The following is an 18,984-nucleotide window of genomic DNA, read 5'->3' on the forward strand; positions in this document are numbered from 1 at the left end:
CTGGGGACAGTGGGGAGGGCTGGGGACAGTGGGGAGGGATGGGGACAGTGGGGGGGGGGGACAGTAGAGATGGATGGGGACAGAAGTGATGGATGGGGACAGTGGGGAGGGCTGGGGAGAGTGGGGAGGGATGGGGACAGTGGGGAGGGATGGGGACAGTGGGGAGGGCTGGGGACAGTGGGGAGGGATGGGGACAGTGGGGAGGGCTGGGCACAGTGGGGAGGGCTGGGGACAGTAGGGAGGGCTGAGGACAGTGGGGAGGGCTGGGCACAATGGGGAGGGCTGGGGACAGTGGGGGGGATGGGGACAGAAGTGATGGATGGGGACAGTACTTATCCAGTCCCATTGAGATAGTTTACATGATGTTATTCATCATGACTTATCCAGTCCCATTGAGATAGTTTACATGATGTTATTCATCATGACTTATCCAGTCTCATTGAGATAGTTTACATGATGTTATTCATCATGACTTATCCAGTCCCATTGAGATAGTTTACCCATGATGTTTACATGATGTTATTCATCATGACTGATATCCAGTCCCCATTGAGATAGTTTACATGATGTTATTCATCATGACTTATGTCCCATTGAGATAGTTTACATGATGTTATTCATCATGACTTATCCAGTCCCATTGAGATAGTTTACATGATGTTATTCATCATGACTTATCCAGTCCCATTGAGATAGTTTACATGATGTTATTCATCATGACTTATCCAGTCCCATTGAGATAGTTTACATGATGTTATTCATCATGACTTATCCAGTCCCATTGAGATAGTTTACATGATGTTATTCATCATGACTTATCCAGTCCCATTGAGATAGTTTACATGATGTTATTCATCATGACTCCAGTCTCATTGAGATAGTTTACATGATGTTATTCATCATCTTATCAGTCCCATTGAGATAGTTTACATGATGTTATTCATCATGACTTATCCAGTCTCATTGAGATAGTTTACATGATGTTATTCATCATGACTTATCCAGTCCCATTGAGATAGTTTACATGATGTTATTCATCATGACTTATCCAGTCCCATTGAGATAGTTTACATGATGTTATTCATCATGACTTATCCAGTCCCATTGAGATAGTTTATTCATCATGACTTATCCAGTCTCATTGAGATAGTTTACATGATGTTATTCATCATGACTTATCCAGTCCCATTGAGATAGTTTACATGATGTTGAATTCACAGGTGGCTGGTGGCACCTTCACTGAATTAACATCACTAAATACGAGACTGCCTCATATGCATGACTTGAATAGGGTGGAATATACACGTTTTGAATACCTTTTGAACAACATGTTCTTATCATGCCCATGTCTAAGTCAACATGTTCTTATCATGCCCATGTCTAAGTCAACATGTTCTTATCATGTCCATGTCTAAGTCAACATGTTCTTATCATGCCCATGTCTAAGTCAACATGTTCTTATCATGTCCATGTCTAAGTCAACATGTTCTTATCATGCCCATGTCTAAGTCAACATGTTCTTATCATGTCCATGTCTAAGTCAACATGTTCTTATCATGCCCATGTCTAAGTCAACATGTTCTTATCATGCCCATGTCTAAGTCAACATGTTCTTATCATGCCCATGTCTAAGTCAACATGTTCTTATCATGTCCATGTCTAAGTCAACATGTTCTTATCATGCCCATGTCTAAGTCAACATGTTCTTATCATGCCCATGTCTAAGTGAACATGTTCTTATCATGCCCATGTCTAAGTCAACATGTTCTTATCATGCCCATGTCTAAGTCAACATGTTCTTATCATGCCCATGTCTAAGTCAATATGTTCTTATCATGCCCATGTCTACGTCAACATGTTCTTATCATGCTCATGTCTAAGTCAACATGTTCTTATCATGCCCATGTCTAAGTCAACATGTTCTTATCATGCTCATGTCTAAGTCAACATGTTCTTATCATGCCCATGTCTAAGTCAACATGTTCTTATCATGCCCATGTCTACGTCAACATGTTCTTATCATGTCCATGTCAAAGTCAACATGTTCTTATCATGCCCATGTCTAAGTCAACATGTTCTTATCATGCCCATGTCTAAGTCAACATGTTCTTATCATGCCCATGTCTAAGTCAATATGTTCTTATCATGCCCATGTCTACGTCAACATGTTCTTATCATGCTCATGTCTAAGTCAACATGTTCTTATCATGCCCATGTCTAAGTCAACATGTTCTTATCATGCCCATGTCTAAGTCAACATGTTCTTATCATGCCCATGTCTACGTCAACATGTTCTTATCATGCCCATGTCTACGTCAACATGTTCTTATCATGCCCATGTCTAAGTCAACATGTTCTTATCATGCCCATGTCTAAGTCAACATCTTCTTATCATGCCCATGTCTAAGTCAACATGTTCTTATCATGCCCATGTCTAAGTCAATATGTTCTTATCATGCCCATGTCTAAGTCAACATGTTCTTATCATGCCCATGTCTAAGTCAACATGTTCTTATCATGCCCATGTCTAAGTCAACATGTTCTTATCATGCCCATGTCTAAGTCAACATGTTCTTATCATGCCCATGTCTAAGTCAATATGTTCTTATCATGCCCATGTCTACGTTAACATGTTCTTATCATGCCCATGTCTAAGTCAACATGTTCTTATCATGCCCATGTCTAAGTCAACATGTTCTTATCATGCTCATGTCTAAGTCAACATGTTCTTATCATGCCCATGTCTAAGTCAACATGTTCTTATCATGCCCATGTCTAAGTCAACATCTTCTTATCATGCCCATGTCTAAGTCAACATCTTCTTATCATGCCCATGTCTAAGTCAATATGTTCTTATCATGCCCATGTCTAAGTCAACATGTTCTTATCATGCCCATGTCTAAGTCAACATGTTCTTATCATGTCCATGTCTAAGTCAACATGTTCTTATCATGCCCATGTCTAAGTCAACATGTTCTTATCATGTCCATGTCTAAGTCAACATGTTCTTATCATGCCCATGTCTAAGTCAACATGTTCTTATCATGCCCATGTCTAAGTCAACATGTTCTTATCATGCCCATGTCTAAGTCAACATGTTTGCTTACTGGATTGATGGACAACTGCAAATATTTGCAGTCAACACAAACATATATACTGAGTGTACAAAACATTAGGAACACCTTCCTAATATTGAGCTGCACCCCCTTTTGCCCTCAGAACAGCCTCAATTTGTCAGGGCATGGACTGGAAGGTTCTACAGGGATGCTGGCCCATGTTGACTCCAATGCTTCCCACAGTTGTGTCAAGTTGGCTGAATGTCCTTTGGGTGGTGGACCATTCTTGATACACACGGGAAACTGTTGAGCTTGAAAAACCCAGCAGTGTTGCAGTTCTTGACACACTCAAACCAGTGCACCAGGCACCTACTACCAAACCCTATTCAAAGGCATTTAAATCTTTTGTCTGGCCCCTTCACCCCTCTGAACGGCACACAATCCATGTGTCATTTGTCTCAAAGCTTAAAAATCCTTCTTTAACCCGTCTCCTCCCCTTCATCTACACGGATTGAAGTGGATTTAACATCAATAAGGGATCATAGCTTTCACTTGTATTCACCTGGGCAGTCTATGTGTTCCTAATGTTTTGTCCATCAGTGTATAGTCAGCTGTGCTACACAGTTAGCTACAGCTGTGTTCCTCTGAATGATTCTACTCTATTTGCTCATCTCACATGACTGCTGATACGTGCAAATATACCTGACGTGTGTTTTCTAACCATTATAATTCATTAGCCTTCCTGGTGAAAACATATCCACGTATCCCAACTGTAATATTCTATTCCTCCATCGTGCAGTTTCTGTTGCATCTTATTAATCTTATTAATAAAGATAACAGGGAGAAAGGTAGTTAGAGAGAGAGACATGGAGAGGGGCATGGAGACATATCTAGGAGAAAGGTAGTTAGAAAGAGAGACATGGAGAGGGGCATGGAGACATATCTAGGAGAAAGGTAGTTAGAGAGAGAGACATGGAGAGGGACATGGAGACATATCTGGGAAAAAGGTAGTTAGAGAGAGAGACATGGAGAGGGGCATGGAGACATATCTGGGAGAAAGGTAGTTAGAGAGAGAGACATGGAGAGGGGCATGGAGACATATCTGGGAGAAAGGTAGTTAGAGAGAGAGACATGGAGAGGGGCATGGAGACATATCTGGGAGAAAGGTAGTTAGAGAGAGAGACATGGAGAGGGGCATGGAGACATATCTGGGAGAAAGGTAGTTAGAGAGAGAGACATGGAGAGGGGCATGGAGACATATCTAGGAGAAAGGTAGTTAGAAAGAGAGACATGGAGAGGGGCATGGAGACATATCTAGGAGAAAGGTAGTTAGAGAGAGAGACATGGAGAGGGACATGGAGACATATCTGGGAGAAAGGTAGTTAGAGAGAGAGACATGGAGAGGGGCATGGAGACATATCTGGGAGAAAGGTAGTTAGAGAGAGAGACATGGAGAGGGGCATGGAGACATATCTGGGAGAAGGGTAGTTAGAGAGAAAGACATGGAGAGGGGCATGGAGACATATCTGGGAGAAAGGTAGTTAGAGAGGGGGATGTAGAGATAACAGGGATGAGGGTAGTTAGAGAGAGAGACATGGAGAGGGGCATGGAGACATATCTGGGAGAAGGGTAGTTAGAGAGAGAGACATGGAGAGGGGCATGGAGACATATCTGGGAGAAAGGTAGTTAGAGAGGGGGATGTAGAGATAACAGGGATGAGGGTAGTTAGAGAGAGAGACATGGAGAGGGGCATGGAGACATATCTGGGAGAAGGGTAGTTAGAGAGAGAGACATGGAGAGGGGCATGGAGACATATCTGGGAGAAAGGTAGTTAGAGAGGGGGATGTAGAGATAACAGGGATGAGGGTAGTTAGAGAGAGAGACATGGAGACATATCTGGGAGAATGGTAGTTAGAAAGAGAGACATGGAGAGGGGCATGGAGACATATTTGGGATGAGGGTAGTTAGAGAGAGAGACATGGAGAGGGGCATGGAGACATATCTGGGAGAAAGGTAGTTAGAGAGGGGGATGTAGAGATAACAGGGATGAGGGTAGTTAGAGAGACAGAGACATGGAGACATATCTGGGAGAATGGTAGTTAGAAAGAGAGACATGGAGAGGGGCGTGGAGACATATTTGGGATGAGGGTAGTTAGAGAGAGAGACATGGAGAGGGGCATGGAGACATATCTGGGAGAAAGGTAGTTAGAGGGAGAGACATGGAGAGGGGCGTGGAGACATATTTGGGATGAGGGTAGTTAGAGAGAGAGACATGGAGAGGGGCATGGAGACATATTTGGGATGAGGGTAGTTAGAGAGAGAGACATGGAGACATATCTGGGAGAAGGGTAGTTAGAGAGAGAGACATGGAGAGGGGCGTGGAGACATATTTGGGATGAGGGTAGTTAGAGAGAGAGACATGGAGAGGGGCGTGGAGACATATTTGGGATGAGGGTAGTTAGAAAGAGAGACATGGAGAGGGGCATGGAGACATATCTGGGAGAAAGGTAGTTAGAGAGAGAGACATGGAGAGGGGCATGGAGACATATCTGGGAGAAAGGTAGTTAGAGAGAGAGACATGGAGAGGGGCATGGAGACATATCTGGGAGAAAGGTAGTTAGAGAGAGAGACATGGAGAGGGGCATGGAGACATATCTAGGAGAAAGGTAGTTAGAGAGAGACATGGAGAGGGGCATGGAGACATATCTAGGAGAAAGGTAGGAGAGAGAGACATGAGAGGGACATGGAGTTCTGGGAAAAAGGTAGTTAGAGAGAGACATGGAGAGGGGCATGGAGACATATCTGGGAGAAAGGTAGTTAGAGGGAGAGACATGGAGAGGGGCGTGGAGACATATTTGGGATGAGGGTAGTTAGAGAGAGAGACATGGAGAGGGGCGTGGAGACATATTTGGGATGAGGGTAGTTAGAAAGAGAGACATGGAGAGGGGCATGGAGACATATCTGGGAGAAAGGTAGTTAGAGAGAGAGACATGGAGAGGGGCATGGAGACATATCTGGGAGAAAGGTAGTTAGAGAGAGACATGGAGAGGGGCATGGAGACATATCTGGGAGAAAGGTAGTTAGAGAGAGAGACATGGAGAGGGGCATGGAGACATATCTGGGAGAAAGGTAGTTAGAGAGAGAGACATGGAGAGGGGCATGGAGACATATCTGGGAGAAAGGTAGTTAGAGAGAGACATGGAGAGGGGCATGGAGACATATTTGGGATGAGGGTAGTTCTCTACTTTTTAGACTACATCTCTACTGTTTAGACTACATCTCTACTGTTTAGACTACATCTCTACTGTATAGACTACATCTCTACTGTTTAGACTACATCTCTACTGTTTAGACTACATCTCTACTGTATAGACTACATCTCTACTGTTTAGACTACATCTCTACTGTTTAGACTACATCTCTACTGTATAGACTACATCTCTACTGTTTAGACTACATCTCTACTGTTTAGACTACATCTCCACTGTATAGACTACATCTCTACTGTTTAGACTACATCTCTACTGTTTAGACTACATCTCTACTGTTTAGACTACATCTCCACTGTATAGACTACATCTCTACTGTTTAGACTACATCTCTACTGTTTAGACTACATCTCTACTGTTTAGACTACATCTCTACTTTTTAGACTACATCTCTACTGTTTAGACTACATCTCTACTGTATAGACTACATCTCTACTGTTTAGACTACATCTCTACTGTTTAGACTACATCTCCACTGTATAGACTACATCTCTACTGTATAGACTACATCTCTACTGTTTAGACTACATCTCTACTGTTTAGACTACATCTCCACTGTATAGACTACATCTCTACTGTTTAGACTACATCTCTACTGTTTAGACTACATCTCCACTGTATAGACTACATCTCTACTGTTTAGACTACATCTCTACTGTTTAGACTACATCTCTACTGTTTAGACTACATCTCTACTTTTTAGACTACATCTCTACTGTTTAGACTACATCTCTACTGTTTAGACTACATCTCTACTGTATAGACTACATCTCTACTGTTTAGACTACATCTCTACTGTTTAGACTACATCTCTACTGTATAGACTACATCTCTACTGTTTAGACTACATCTCTACTGTTTAGACTACATCTCCACTGTATAGACTACATCTCTACTGTTTAGACTACATCTCTACTGTTTAGACTACATCTCTACTGTTTAGACTACATCTCCACTGTATAGACTACATCTCTACTGTTTAGACTACATCTCTACTGTTTAGACTACATCTCTACTGTTTAGACTACATCTCCACTGTATAGACTACATCTCTACTGTTTAGACTACATCTCTACTGTTTAGACTACATCTCTACTTTTTAGACTACATCTCTACTGTTTAGACTACATCTCTACTGTTTAGACTACATCTCCACTGTATAGACTACATCTCTACTGTATAGACTACATCTCTACTGTATAGACTACATCTCTACTGTATAGACTACATCTCTACTGTTTAGACTACATATCTACTGTATAGACTACATCTCTACTGTTTAGACTACATCTCTACTGTTTAGAGTAGACTACATCTCTACTGTTTAGACTACATCTCTACTGTATAGACTACATCTCTACTGTATAGACTACATCTCTACTGTTTAGACTATATCTCTACTGTATAGACTACATCTCTACTGTTTAGACTATATCTCTACTGTTTAGACTACATCTCTACTGTTTAGACTATATCTCTACTGTATAGACTACATCTCCCATAGTAACTATGCCCTCATACATACCCATGATGAACACATTACAGACATATCCATCCATCACCTCAGGTGTTCCTCATCCATCAGAGTCCTACATGGCTCAGGGCCACTGCAGGTCATCTCATGAAGTACATCTATTGTTTCAAGGTGGAGATGAAAATCAATGAAAGCCATATCCTATTGGATTTAGTTTATGCCATCGACCCTTGGCTCTGAGCTGGTGTGTAGATCATCGGTGGAGTGGAGACTGGGGGAGTGGCTGACCTATCGCTAAGCAACCTCCATGCATGTCTTGTGAGATCTGATCATCTGTGCAGGGTGACCGCAAAAATGGTGCCGTCAGCACTGAATTTTAGGAGTGTCCTTAAAAATACTGGGCAGTGTACATTTGTAATATATTTACAAATATACACTGTTTTTATATTTACAAATATACACTGTTTTTATATTTATAAATATACACTGTTTTTATATTTATAAATATACACTGTTTTTATATTTACAAATATACACTGTTTTTATATTTATAAATATACACTGTTTTTATATTTTTATATTTATAAATATACACTGTTTTTATATTTATAAATATACACTGTTTTTATATTTATAAATATACACTGTTTTTATATTTATAAATATACACTGTTTTTATATTTATAAATATACACTGTTTTTATATTTATAAATATACACTGTTTTTATATTTACAAATATACACTGTTTTTATATTTATAAATATACACTGTTTTTATATTTATAAATATACACTGTTTTTGTTGCTCTGAGAAAAAAGGCGTCTTGAGATGTGTTCCTCTAGGCATGTTTAAAGACACAGCAAAACAAGACACCATGTTATTCATACAACACAATTAGAATGTTCTGATGTGTTTATTCATACAACACAATTAGAATGTTCTGATGTGTTTATTCATACAACACAATTAGAATGTTCTGATGTGTTTATTCATACAACACAATTAGAATGTTCAGATGTGTTTATTCACAATTAGAATGTTCAGATGTGTTTATTCATACAACACAATTAGAATGTTCAGATGTGTTTATTCATACAACACAATTAGAATGTTCTGATGTGTTTATTCATACAACACAATTAGAATGTTGTTTATTCTGAATGTTCTGTTTATTCATACAACACAATTAGAATGTTCAGATGTGTTTATTCATACAACACAATTAGAATGTTCTGATGTGTTTATTCTGAATGTTCTGTGTTTTATTCATACAACACAATTAGAATGTTCAGATGTGATTATTCATACAACACAATTAGAATGTTCAGATGTGTTTATTTATACAACACAATTAGAATGTTCTGATGTGTTTATTCATACAACACAATTAGTGTTTGATTCATACAACACAATTAGAATGTTCAGATGTGTTTATTCATACAACACAATTAGAATGTTCAGATGTGTTTATTCATACAACACAATTAGAATGTTCTGATGTGTTTATTCATACAACACAATTAGAATGTTCTGATGTGTTTATTCATACAACACAATTAGAATGTTCTGATGTGTTTATTCATACAACACAATTAGAATGTTCAGATGTGTTTATTCATTAGAATGTTCATGTGTTTATTCACAATTAGAATGTTCTGATGTGTTTATTCATACAACACAAATGTTCAGATGTGTTTATTCATACAACACAATTAGAATGTTCTGATGTGTTTATTCATACAACACAATTAGAATGTTCTGATGTGTTTATTCATACAACACAATTAGAATGTTCTGATGTGTTTATTCATACAACACAATTAGAATGTTCAGATGTGTTTATTCATACAACACAATTAGAATGTTCAGATGTGATTATTCATACAACACAATTAGAATGTTCAGATGTGTTTATTTATACAACACAATTAGAATGTTCTGATGTGTTTATTCATACAACACAATTAGAATGTTCTGATGTGTTTATTCATACAACACAATTAGAATGTTCAGATGTGTTTATTCATACAACACAATTAGAATGTTCTGATGTGTTTATTCATACAACACAATTAGAATGTTCAGATGTGTTTATTCATACAACACAATTAGAATGTTCTGATGTGTTTATTCATACAACACAATTAGAATGTTCTGATGTGTTTATTCATACAACACAATTAGAATGTTCAGATGTGTTTATTTATACAACACAATTAGAATGTTCAGATGTGTTTATTTATACAACACAATTAGAATGTTCAGATGTGTTTATGTCACGTTCTGACCTTTATTTCCTTTGTTTTGTCATTATTTAGTATGGTCAGGGCGTGAGTTGGGTGGGCAGTCTATGTTTGTTTTTCTATGTTTTGGGGTATTTCTATGTTTCGGCCTAGTATGGTTCTCAATCAGAGGCAGGTGTCATTAGTTGTCTCTGATTGAGAATCATACTTAGGTAGCCTGGGTTTCACTGTGTGTTTGTGGGTGATTGTTCCTGTCTCTGTCTTTGCACCAGATAGGACTGTTTTAGTTTTCCATGTTTATTGTTTTGTAGTGTTCATGTGTACATTTACGTATTAACAGAACCATGGACACTTACCACGCCGCATATTGGTCCTCTGATCCTTCTCTCCTCTTCGGAAGAAGAGGAGGAAATCCCTGACAGTTTATTTATACAACACGATTAGAATGTTCAGATGTGATTATTTATACAACACCATTAGAATGTTCAGATGTGATTATTTATACAACACCATTAGAATGTTCAGATGTGTTTATTTATACAACACACTTAGAATGTTCAGATGTGTTTATTCATACAACACAATTAGAATGTTCAGATGTGTTTATTTATACAACACAATTAGAATGTTCAGATGTGTTTATTTATACAACACAATTAGAATGTTCAGATGTGTTTATTTATACAACACGATTAGAATGTTCAGATGTGTTTATTTATACAACACAATTAGAATGTTCAGATGTGTTTATTTATACAACACAATTAGAATGTTCAGATGTGTTTATTTATACAACACAATTAGAATGTTCAGATGTGTTTATTTATACAACACAATTAGAATGTTCAGATGTGTTTATTTATACAACACAATTAGAATGTTCAGATGTGTTTATTTATACAACACAATTAGAATGTTCAGATGTGTTTATTTATACAACACAATTAGAATGTTCAGATGTGTTTATGTCACGTTCTGACCTTTATTTCCTTTGTTTTGTCATTATTTAGTATGGTCAGGGCGTGAGTTGGGTGGGCAGTCTATGTTTGTTTTTCTATGTTTTGGGGTATTTCTATGTTTCGGCCTAGTATGGTTCTCAATCAGAGGCAGGTGTCATTAGTTGTCTCTGATTGAGAATCATACTTAGGTAGCCTGGGTTTCACTGTGTGTTTGTGGGTGATTGTTCCTGTCTCTGTCTTTGCACCAGATAGGACTGTTTTAGTTTTCCATGTTTATTGTTTTGTAGTGTTCATGTGTACATTTACGTATTAAAAGAACCATGGACACTTACCACGCCGCGTATTGGTCCTCTGATCCTTCTCGCCTCTCCTCTTCGGAAGAAGAGGAGGAAATCCCTGACAGTTTATTTATACAACACGATTAGAATGTTCAGATGTGATTATTTATACAACACCATTAGAATGTTCAGATGTGATTATTTATACAACACCATTAGAATGTTCAGATGTGATTATTTATACAACACCATTAGAATGTTCAGATGTGATTATTTATACAACACAATTAGAATGTTCAGATGTGTTTATTTATACAACACAATTAGAATGTTCAGATGTGTTTATTTATACAACACAATTAGAATGTTCAGATGTGTTTATTTATACAACACAATTAGAATGTTCAGATGTGTTTATTTATACAACACAATTAGAATGTTCAGATGTGTTTATTTATACAACACAATTAGAATGTTCAGATGTGTTTATTTATACAACACAATTGAAATGTTCAGATGTGTTTATTTATACAACACAATTAGAATGTTCAGATGTGTTTATTTATACAACACAATTAGAATGTTCAGATGTGTTTATTTATACAACACAATTAGAATGTTCAGATGTGTTTATTTATACAACACAATTAGAATGTTCAGATGTGTTTATTTATACAACACAATTGAAATGTTCAGATGTGTTTATTTATACAACACAATTAGAATGTTCAGATTTGTTCCACCAGGCATGTTTTAAGACACAGCAAAACAAGGCACTTCATGTTATTTATACAACACAATTAGAATGGATTATATTTCTGTGATTTAAACCTTCAAATGTTTCATAAGTGCCAAATGTAGACAAACAGCTTAAATTAATGTGGAACTAATTCATTGTTAAGGCTTTCACACAACCCTCTCTCTTTTACCATAAACATGTTATTTTTCTCTCTGTCTCGTTTCCTCTGAGGGGAAAGGGAGAATGTCAAGCTCAACATTCCGAGCGTGTCTCCAGAGTTCCTCAGTGCCAGCTGAAAAGCAGGCTGCCAGGGGTCACCAAAAGCACGGGTTTCTCTCTGAACACCCATCAGTCCTCTCTGGAAGTGACCTAGTATCCCCGACAGGGCTCAAAGACATAGCGTGGTAGAATAATGGTAGTGATAGTTTCAAGTTTAATGTTTTAACTTCACATACACAAGGCATTTCACTGTACTTGTGCATGTGACATTCAAACTTGAAACTACCCTACTGATCTCCCACGCAACGTCTTTGAGCCCTGTCTGTGTAGGGTGAAGTGACCCCCTAGACACTGATCTGTGGTCGGTTTAGCATTTTCTCCTCTAATGGTTGAGGTTAGGATTGGAGGAGGATGAGCTGATCCTAGATCTGTATGTATCTAGGGGACTGTCATTCTGACTGTGGTCACAGAGCAGATCCCACTGCAGCCACCAGTGAGCCAGCAATATCTGCCCCACAGGGATATGCAGCTTGGATCCGATTGGCTGTTTTTAGTGTTGGGATTTTACTAGCGTTTTCCTCAGCTTCCTCAGACAGCTCTCTCAGCTCCATTGCCATCATCCAACTTTCGGGGTTCTGGAGAGTGGAGAGCCATGTCTATCCAACCTCCGGGGTTCTGGAGAGTGGAGAGCCATGTCTATCCAACCTCCGGGGTTCTGGAGAGTGGAGAGCCATGTCTATCCAACCTCTGGGGTTCTGGAGAGTGGAGAGCCATGTCTATCCAACCTCCGGGGTTCTGGAGAGTGGAGAGCCATGTCTATCCAACCTCCGGGGTTCTGGAGAGTGGAGAGCCATGTCTATCCAACCTCCAGGGTTCTGGAGAGTGGAGAGCCATGTCTATCCAACATACCACATCAATAAAGCAACAGGAAAATGAGCTCCGATCATTTTTCTATAATTCTCCCGAGGCACAAATGGGGATATGCTGGTTGAAGCAGAACTAGTTTATATCTGAATGCATTGTCTGAAACTCTTCACATGGACTGGTTATAGGGCAGGTCGGGCAAATGCCAGATGGGCTGGTACATCTTTAGCCCAGTGGGCCGGTCTAAATGTGTGGTTTTAGCACAGAATCACCATGATTTGTCTAATAATGGGGGCCTCTGGGAAAATAAATGGGCCAGTGTGTTAGCCTTGGTCTCATTCTGGTCCCAGTATGTCCCTGCTGGGAACAGAATAGGGTCCAATGAAGCGAGCAGGGAAGCTACACATATGAAGTTACATCCCTGTAATTCATCAATAACAAATAACTCTTCAACATGCCTGTGTTTATCCATCATCATATCTCCCCTTCTGCCCACTAAACCCACAGTCCAGGGCACTAATTCCTTCCACAGCCATCAGCATAACACAGTCCCACTGTCTACACTCATATATACACTCTCCCTCTGTCATAACACAGTCCCACTACCTACACTCATATATACACTCTCCCTCTGTCATAACACAGTCCCACTACCTACACTCATATATACACTCTCCCTCTGTCATAACACAGTCCCACTACCTACACTCATATATACACTCTCCCTCTGTCATAACACAGTCCCACTATCTACACTCAAATATACACTCTCTCTCTGTCATAACACAGTCCCACTACCTACACTCATATATACACTCTCCCTCTGTCATAACACAGTCTCTCCCTCTGTCATAACACAGTCCCACTACCTACACTCATATATACACTCTCTCTCTGTCATAACACAGTCCCACTACCTACACTCATCTATACACTCTCCCTCTGTCATAACACAGTCCCACTACCTACACTCATATATACACTCTCTCTCTGTCATAACACAGTCCCACTACCTACACTCATATATACACTCTCTCTCTGTCATAACACAGTCCCACTACCTACACTCATATATACACTCTCCCTCTGTCATAACACAGTCTCTCCCTCTGTCATAACACAGTCCCACTACCTACACTCATATATACACTCTCTCTCTGTCATAACACAGTCCCACTACCTACACTCATATATACACTCTCCCTCTGTCATAACACAGTCCCACTACCTACACTCATATATACACTCTCTCTCTGTCATAACACGGTCTCTCCCTCTGTAGTCTCTCCTTCTGTCATAACACAGTCCCACTACCTACACTCATATATACACTCTCCCTCTGTCATAACAGTCCCACTACCTACACTCATATATACACTCTCCCTCTGTCATAACACAGTCCCACTACCTACACTCATATATACACTCTCTCTCTGTCATAACACAGTCCCACTGTTTACACTCATCTATACACTCTGCCTCTGTCATAACACATTCCCACTGTCTACACTCATATATACACTCTCCCTCTGTCATAACACAGTCCCACTGTCTACACTCATATATACACTCTCTCTCTGTCATAACACAGTCCCACTGTCTACACTCATATATACACTCTCTCTCTGTCATAACACATTCCCACTGTCTACACTCATATATACACTCTCTCTCTGTCATAACACATTCCCACTGTCTACACTCATATATACACTCTCCCTCTGTCATAACACATTCCCACTACCTACACTCATCTATACACTCTCCCTCTGTCATAACACAGTCCCACTACCTACACTCATATATACACTCTCCCTCTGTCATAACACAGTCCCACTACCTACACTCATCTATACACTCTCCCTCTGTCATAACACAGTCCCACTACCTACACTCATATATACACTCTCCCTCTGTCATAACACAGTCCCACTACCTACACTCATATATACACTCTCCCTCTGTCATAACACAGTCCCACTATCTACACTCATATATACACTCTCCCTCTGTCATAACACATTCCCACTACCTACACTCATCTATACACTCTCCCTCTGTCATAACACAGTCCCACTACCTACACTCATATATACACTCTCCCTCTGTCATAACACAGTCCCACTGTTTACACTCATATATACACTCTCCCTCTGTCATAACACAGTCCCACTGTCTACACTCATATATACACTCTCCCTCTGTCATAACACAGTCCCACTACCTACACTCATATATACACTCTCCCTCTGTCATAACACATTCCCACTACCTACACTCATCTATACACTCTCCCTCTGTCATAACACAGTCCCACTACCTGCACTCATATATACACTCTCCCTCTGTCATAACACAGTCCCACTACCTACACTCATATATACACTCTCCCTCTGTCATAACACAGTCCCACTACCTACACTCATATATACACTCTCCCTCTGTCATAACACAGTCCCACTACCTACACTCATATATACACTCTCTCTCTGTCATAACACAGTCCCACTACCTACACTCATATATACACTCTCCCTCTGTCATAACACAGTCTCTCCCTCTGTCATAACACAGTCCCACTACCTACACTCATATATACACTCTCTCTCTGTCATAACACAGTCCCACTACCTACACTCATATATACACTCTCTCTCTGTCATAACACAGTCCCACTACCTACACTCATATATACACTCTCCCTCTGTCATAACACAGTCTCTCCCTCTGTCATAACACAGTCCCACTACCTACACTCATATATACACTCTCTCTCTGTCATAACACAGTCCCACTACCTACACTCATATATACACTCTCCCTCTGTCATAACACAGTCCCACTACCTACACTCATATATACACTCTCTCTCTGTCATAACACAGTCTCTCCCTCTGTAGTCTCTCCTTCTGTCATAACACAGTCCCACTACCTACACTCATATATACACTCTCCCTCTGTCATAACACTGTCCCACTACCTACACTCATATATACACTCTCCCTCTGTCATAACACAGTCCCACTACCTACACTCATATATACACTCTCTCTCTGTCATAACACAGTCCCACTGTTTACACTCATCTATACACTCTGCCTCTGTCATAACACATTCCCACTGTCTACACTCATATATACACTCTCCCTCTGTCATAACACAGTCCCACTACCTACACTCATATATACACTCTCCCTCTGTCATAACACAGTCCCACTGTCTACACTCATATATACACTCTCCCTCTGTCATAACACAGTCCCACTACCTACACTCATATATACACTCTCCCTCTGTCATAACACATTCCCACTACCTACACTCATCTATACACTCTCCCTCTGTCATAACACAGTCCCACTACCTGCACTCATATATACACTCTCCCTCTGTCATAACACAGTCCCACTACCTACACTCATATATACACTCTCCCTCTGTCATAACACAGTCCCACTACCTACACTCATATATACACTCTCCCTCTGTCATAACACAGTCCCACTATCTACACTCAAATATACACTCTCTCTCTGTCATAACACAGTCCCACTACCTACACTCATATATACACTCTCCCTCTGTCATAACACAGTCTCTCCCTCTGTCATAACACAGTCCCACTACCTACACTCATATATACACTCTCTCTCTGTCATAACACAGTCCCACTACCTACACTCATCTATACACTCTCCCTCTGTCATAACACAGTCCCACTACCTACACTCATATATACACTCTCTCTCTGTCATAACACAGTCCCACTACCTACACTCATATATACACTCTCTCTCTGTCATAACACAGTCCCACTACCTACACTCATATATACACTCTCCCTCTGTCATAACACAGTCTCTCCCTCTGTCATAACACAGTCCCACTACCTACACTCATATATACACTCTCTCTCTGTCATAACACAGTCCCACTACCTACACTCATATATACACTCTCTCTCTGTCATAACACAGTCCCACTACCTACACTCATATATACACTCTCCCTCTGTCATAACACAGTCTCTCCCTCTGTCATAACACAGTCCCACTACCTACACTCATATATACACTCTCTCTCTGTCATAACACAGTCCCACTACCTACACTCATATATACACTCTCCCTCTGTCATAACACAGTCCCACTACCTACACTCATATATACACTCTCTCTCTGTCATAACACAGTCTCTCCCTCTGTAGTCTCTCCTTCTGTCATAACACAGTCCCACTACCTACACTCATATATACACTCTCCCTCTGTCATAACACTGTCCCACTACCTACACTCATATATACACTCTCCCTCTGTCATAACACAGTCCCACTACCTACACTCATATATACACTCTCTCTCTGTCATAACACAGTCCCACTGTTTACACTCATCTATACACTCTGCCTCTGTCATAACACATTCCCACTGTCTACACTCATATATACACTCTCCCTCTGTCATAACACAGTCCCACTGTCTACACTCATATATACACTCTCTCTCTGTCATAACACAGTCCCACTGTCTACACTCATATATACACTCTCTCTCTGTCATAACACATTCCCACTGTCTACACTCAAGTATACACTCTCCCTCTGTCATAACACAGTCCCACTGTCTACACTCATATATACACTCTCTCTCTGTCATAACACAGTCCCACTACCTACACTCATATATACACTCTCCCTCTGTCATAACACAGTCCCACTGTTTACACTCATATATACACTCTCCCTCTGTCATAACACAGTCCCACTGTCTACACTCATATATACACTCTCCCTCTGTCATAACACATTCCCACTACATACACTCATCTATACACTCTCCCTCTGTCATAACACAGTCCCACTACCTACACTCATATATACACTTTCCCTCTGTCATAACACAGTCCCACTACCTACACTCATATATACACTCTCCCTCTGTCATAACACATTCCCACTACCTACACTCATCTATACACTCTCCCTCTGTCATAACACAGTCCCACTGTTTACACTCATATATACACTCTCCCTCTGTCATAACGCAGTCTCTCCCTCTGTCATAACACAGTCTCTTCCTCTGTTATAACACAGTCTCTCCCTCTGTTATAACACAGTCTCTCCCTCTGTCATAACACAGTCTCTCCCTCTGTTATAACACAGTCTCTCCATCTGTTATAACACAGTCTCTCCCTCTGTCATAACACTGTCTCTCCCTCTGTCATAACACAGTCTCTCCCTCTGTTATAACACAGTCTCTCCCTCTGTTATAACACAGTCTCTCCCTCTGTTATAACACAGTCTCTCCCTCTGTCATAACACAGTCTCTCCCTCTGTTATAACACAGTCTCTCCCTCTGTTATAACACAGTCTCTCCCTCTGTCATAACACAGTCTCTCCCTCTGTCATAATACAGTCTCTCCCTCTGTTATAACACAGGCTCTCCCTCTTTGTCATTTGCACTTGACTTGTAAATGGACTCCCTTTCTCTCCTCTCTCACTTTCAACACATGACAAGAATACCTGATGAACAGATCAAAATGCATCTCCAGACGTCCCCCACCCCCTCTTAACCCTCCCCACTGCCCCTCCCCCCGTCTACACCCCTCCTCCTGCCCCACCCCTTCTTAACCCTCCCCACTGCCCCCCATCTACACCCCTCCTCCTGCCCCACCCCCTCTTAACCCTCCCCACTGCCCCTCCCCGTCTACACCCCCTCCACCCCCTCTTAACCCTCCCCACTGCCCCCCATCAACACCCCTCCTCCTACCCCACCCCCTTTTAACCCTCCCCACTGCCCCCATCTACACCCCTCCTCCTACCCCGCCCCTTTCCATCTACACCCCTCCTCCTACCCCGCCCCTTTCCATCTACACCCCTCCT

This window comes from Oncorhynchus nerka, linkage group LG2 (genome assembly GCF_034236695.1).
Source record: "Oncorhynchus nerka isolate Pitt River linkage group LG2, Oner_Uvic_2.0, whole genome shotgun sequence".
Taxonomy (NCBI): Eukaryota; Metazoa; Chordata; class Actinopteri; order Salmoniformes; family Salmonidae; genus Oncorhynchus; species Oncorhynchus nerka.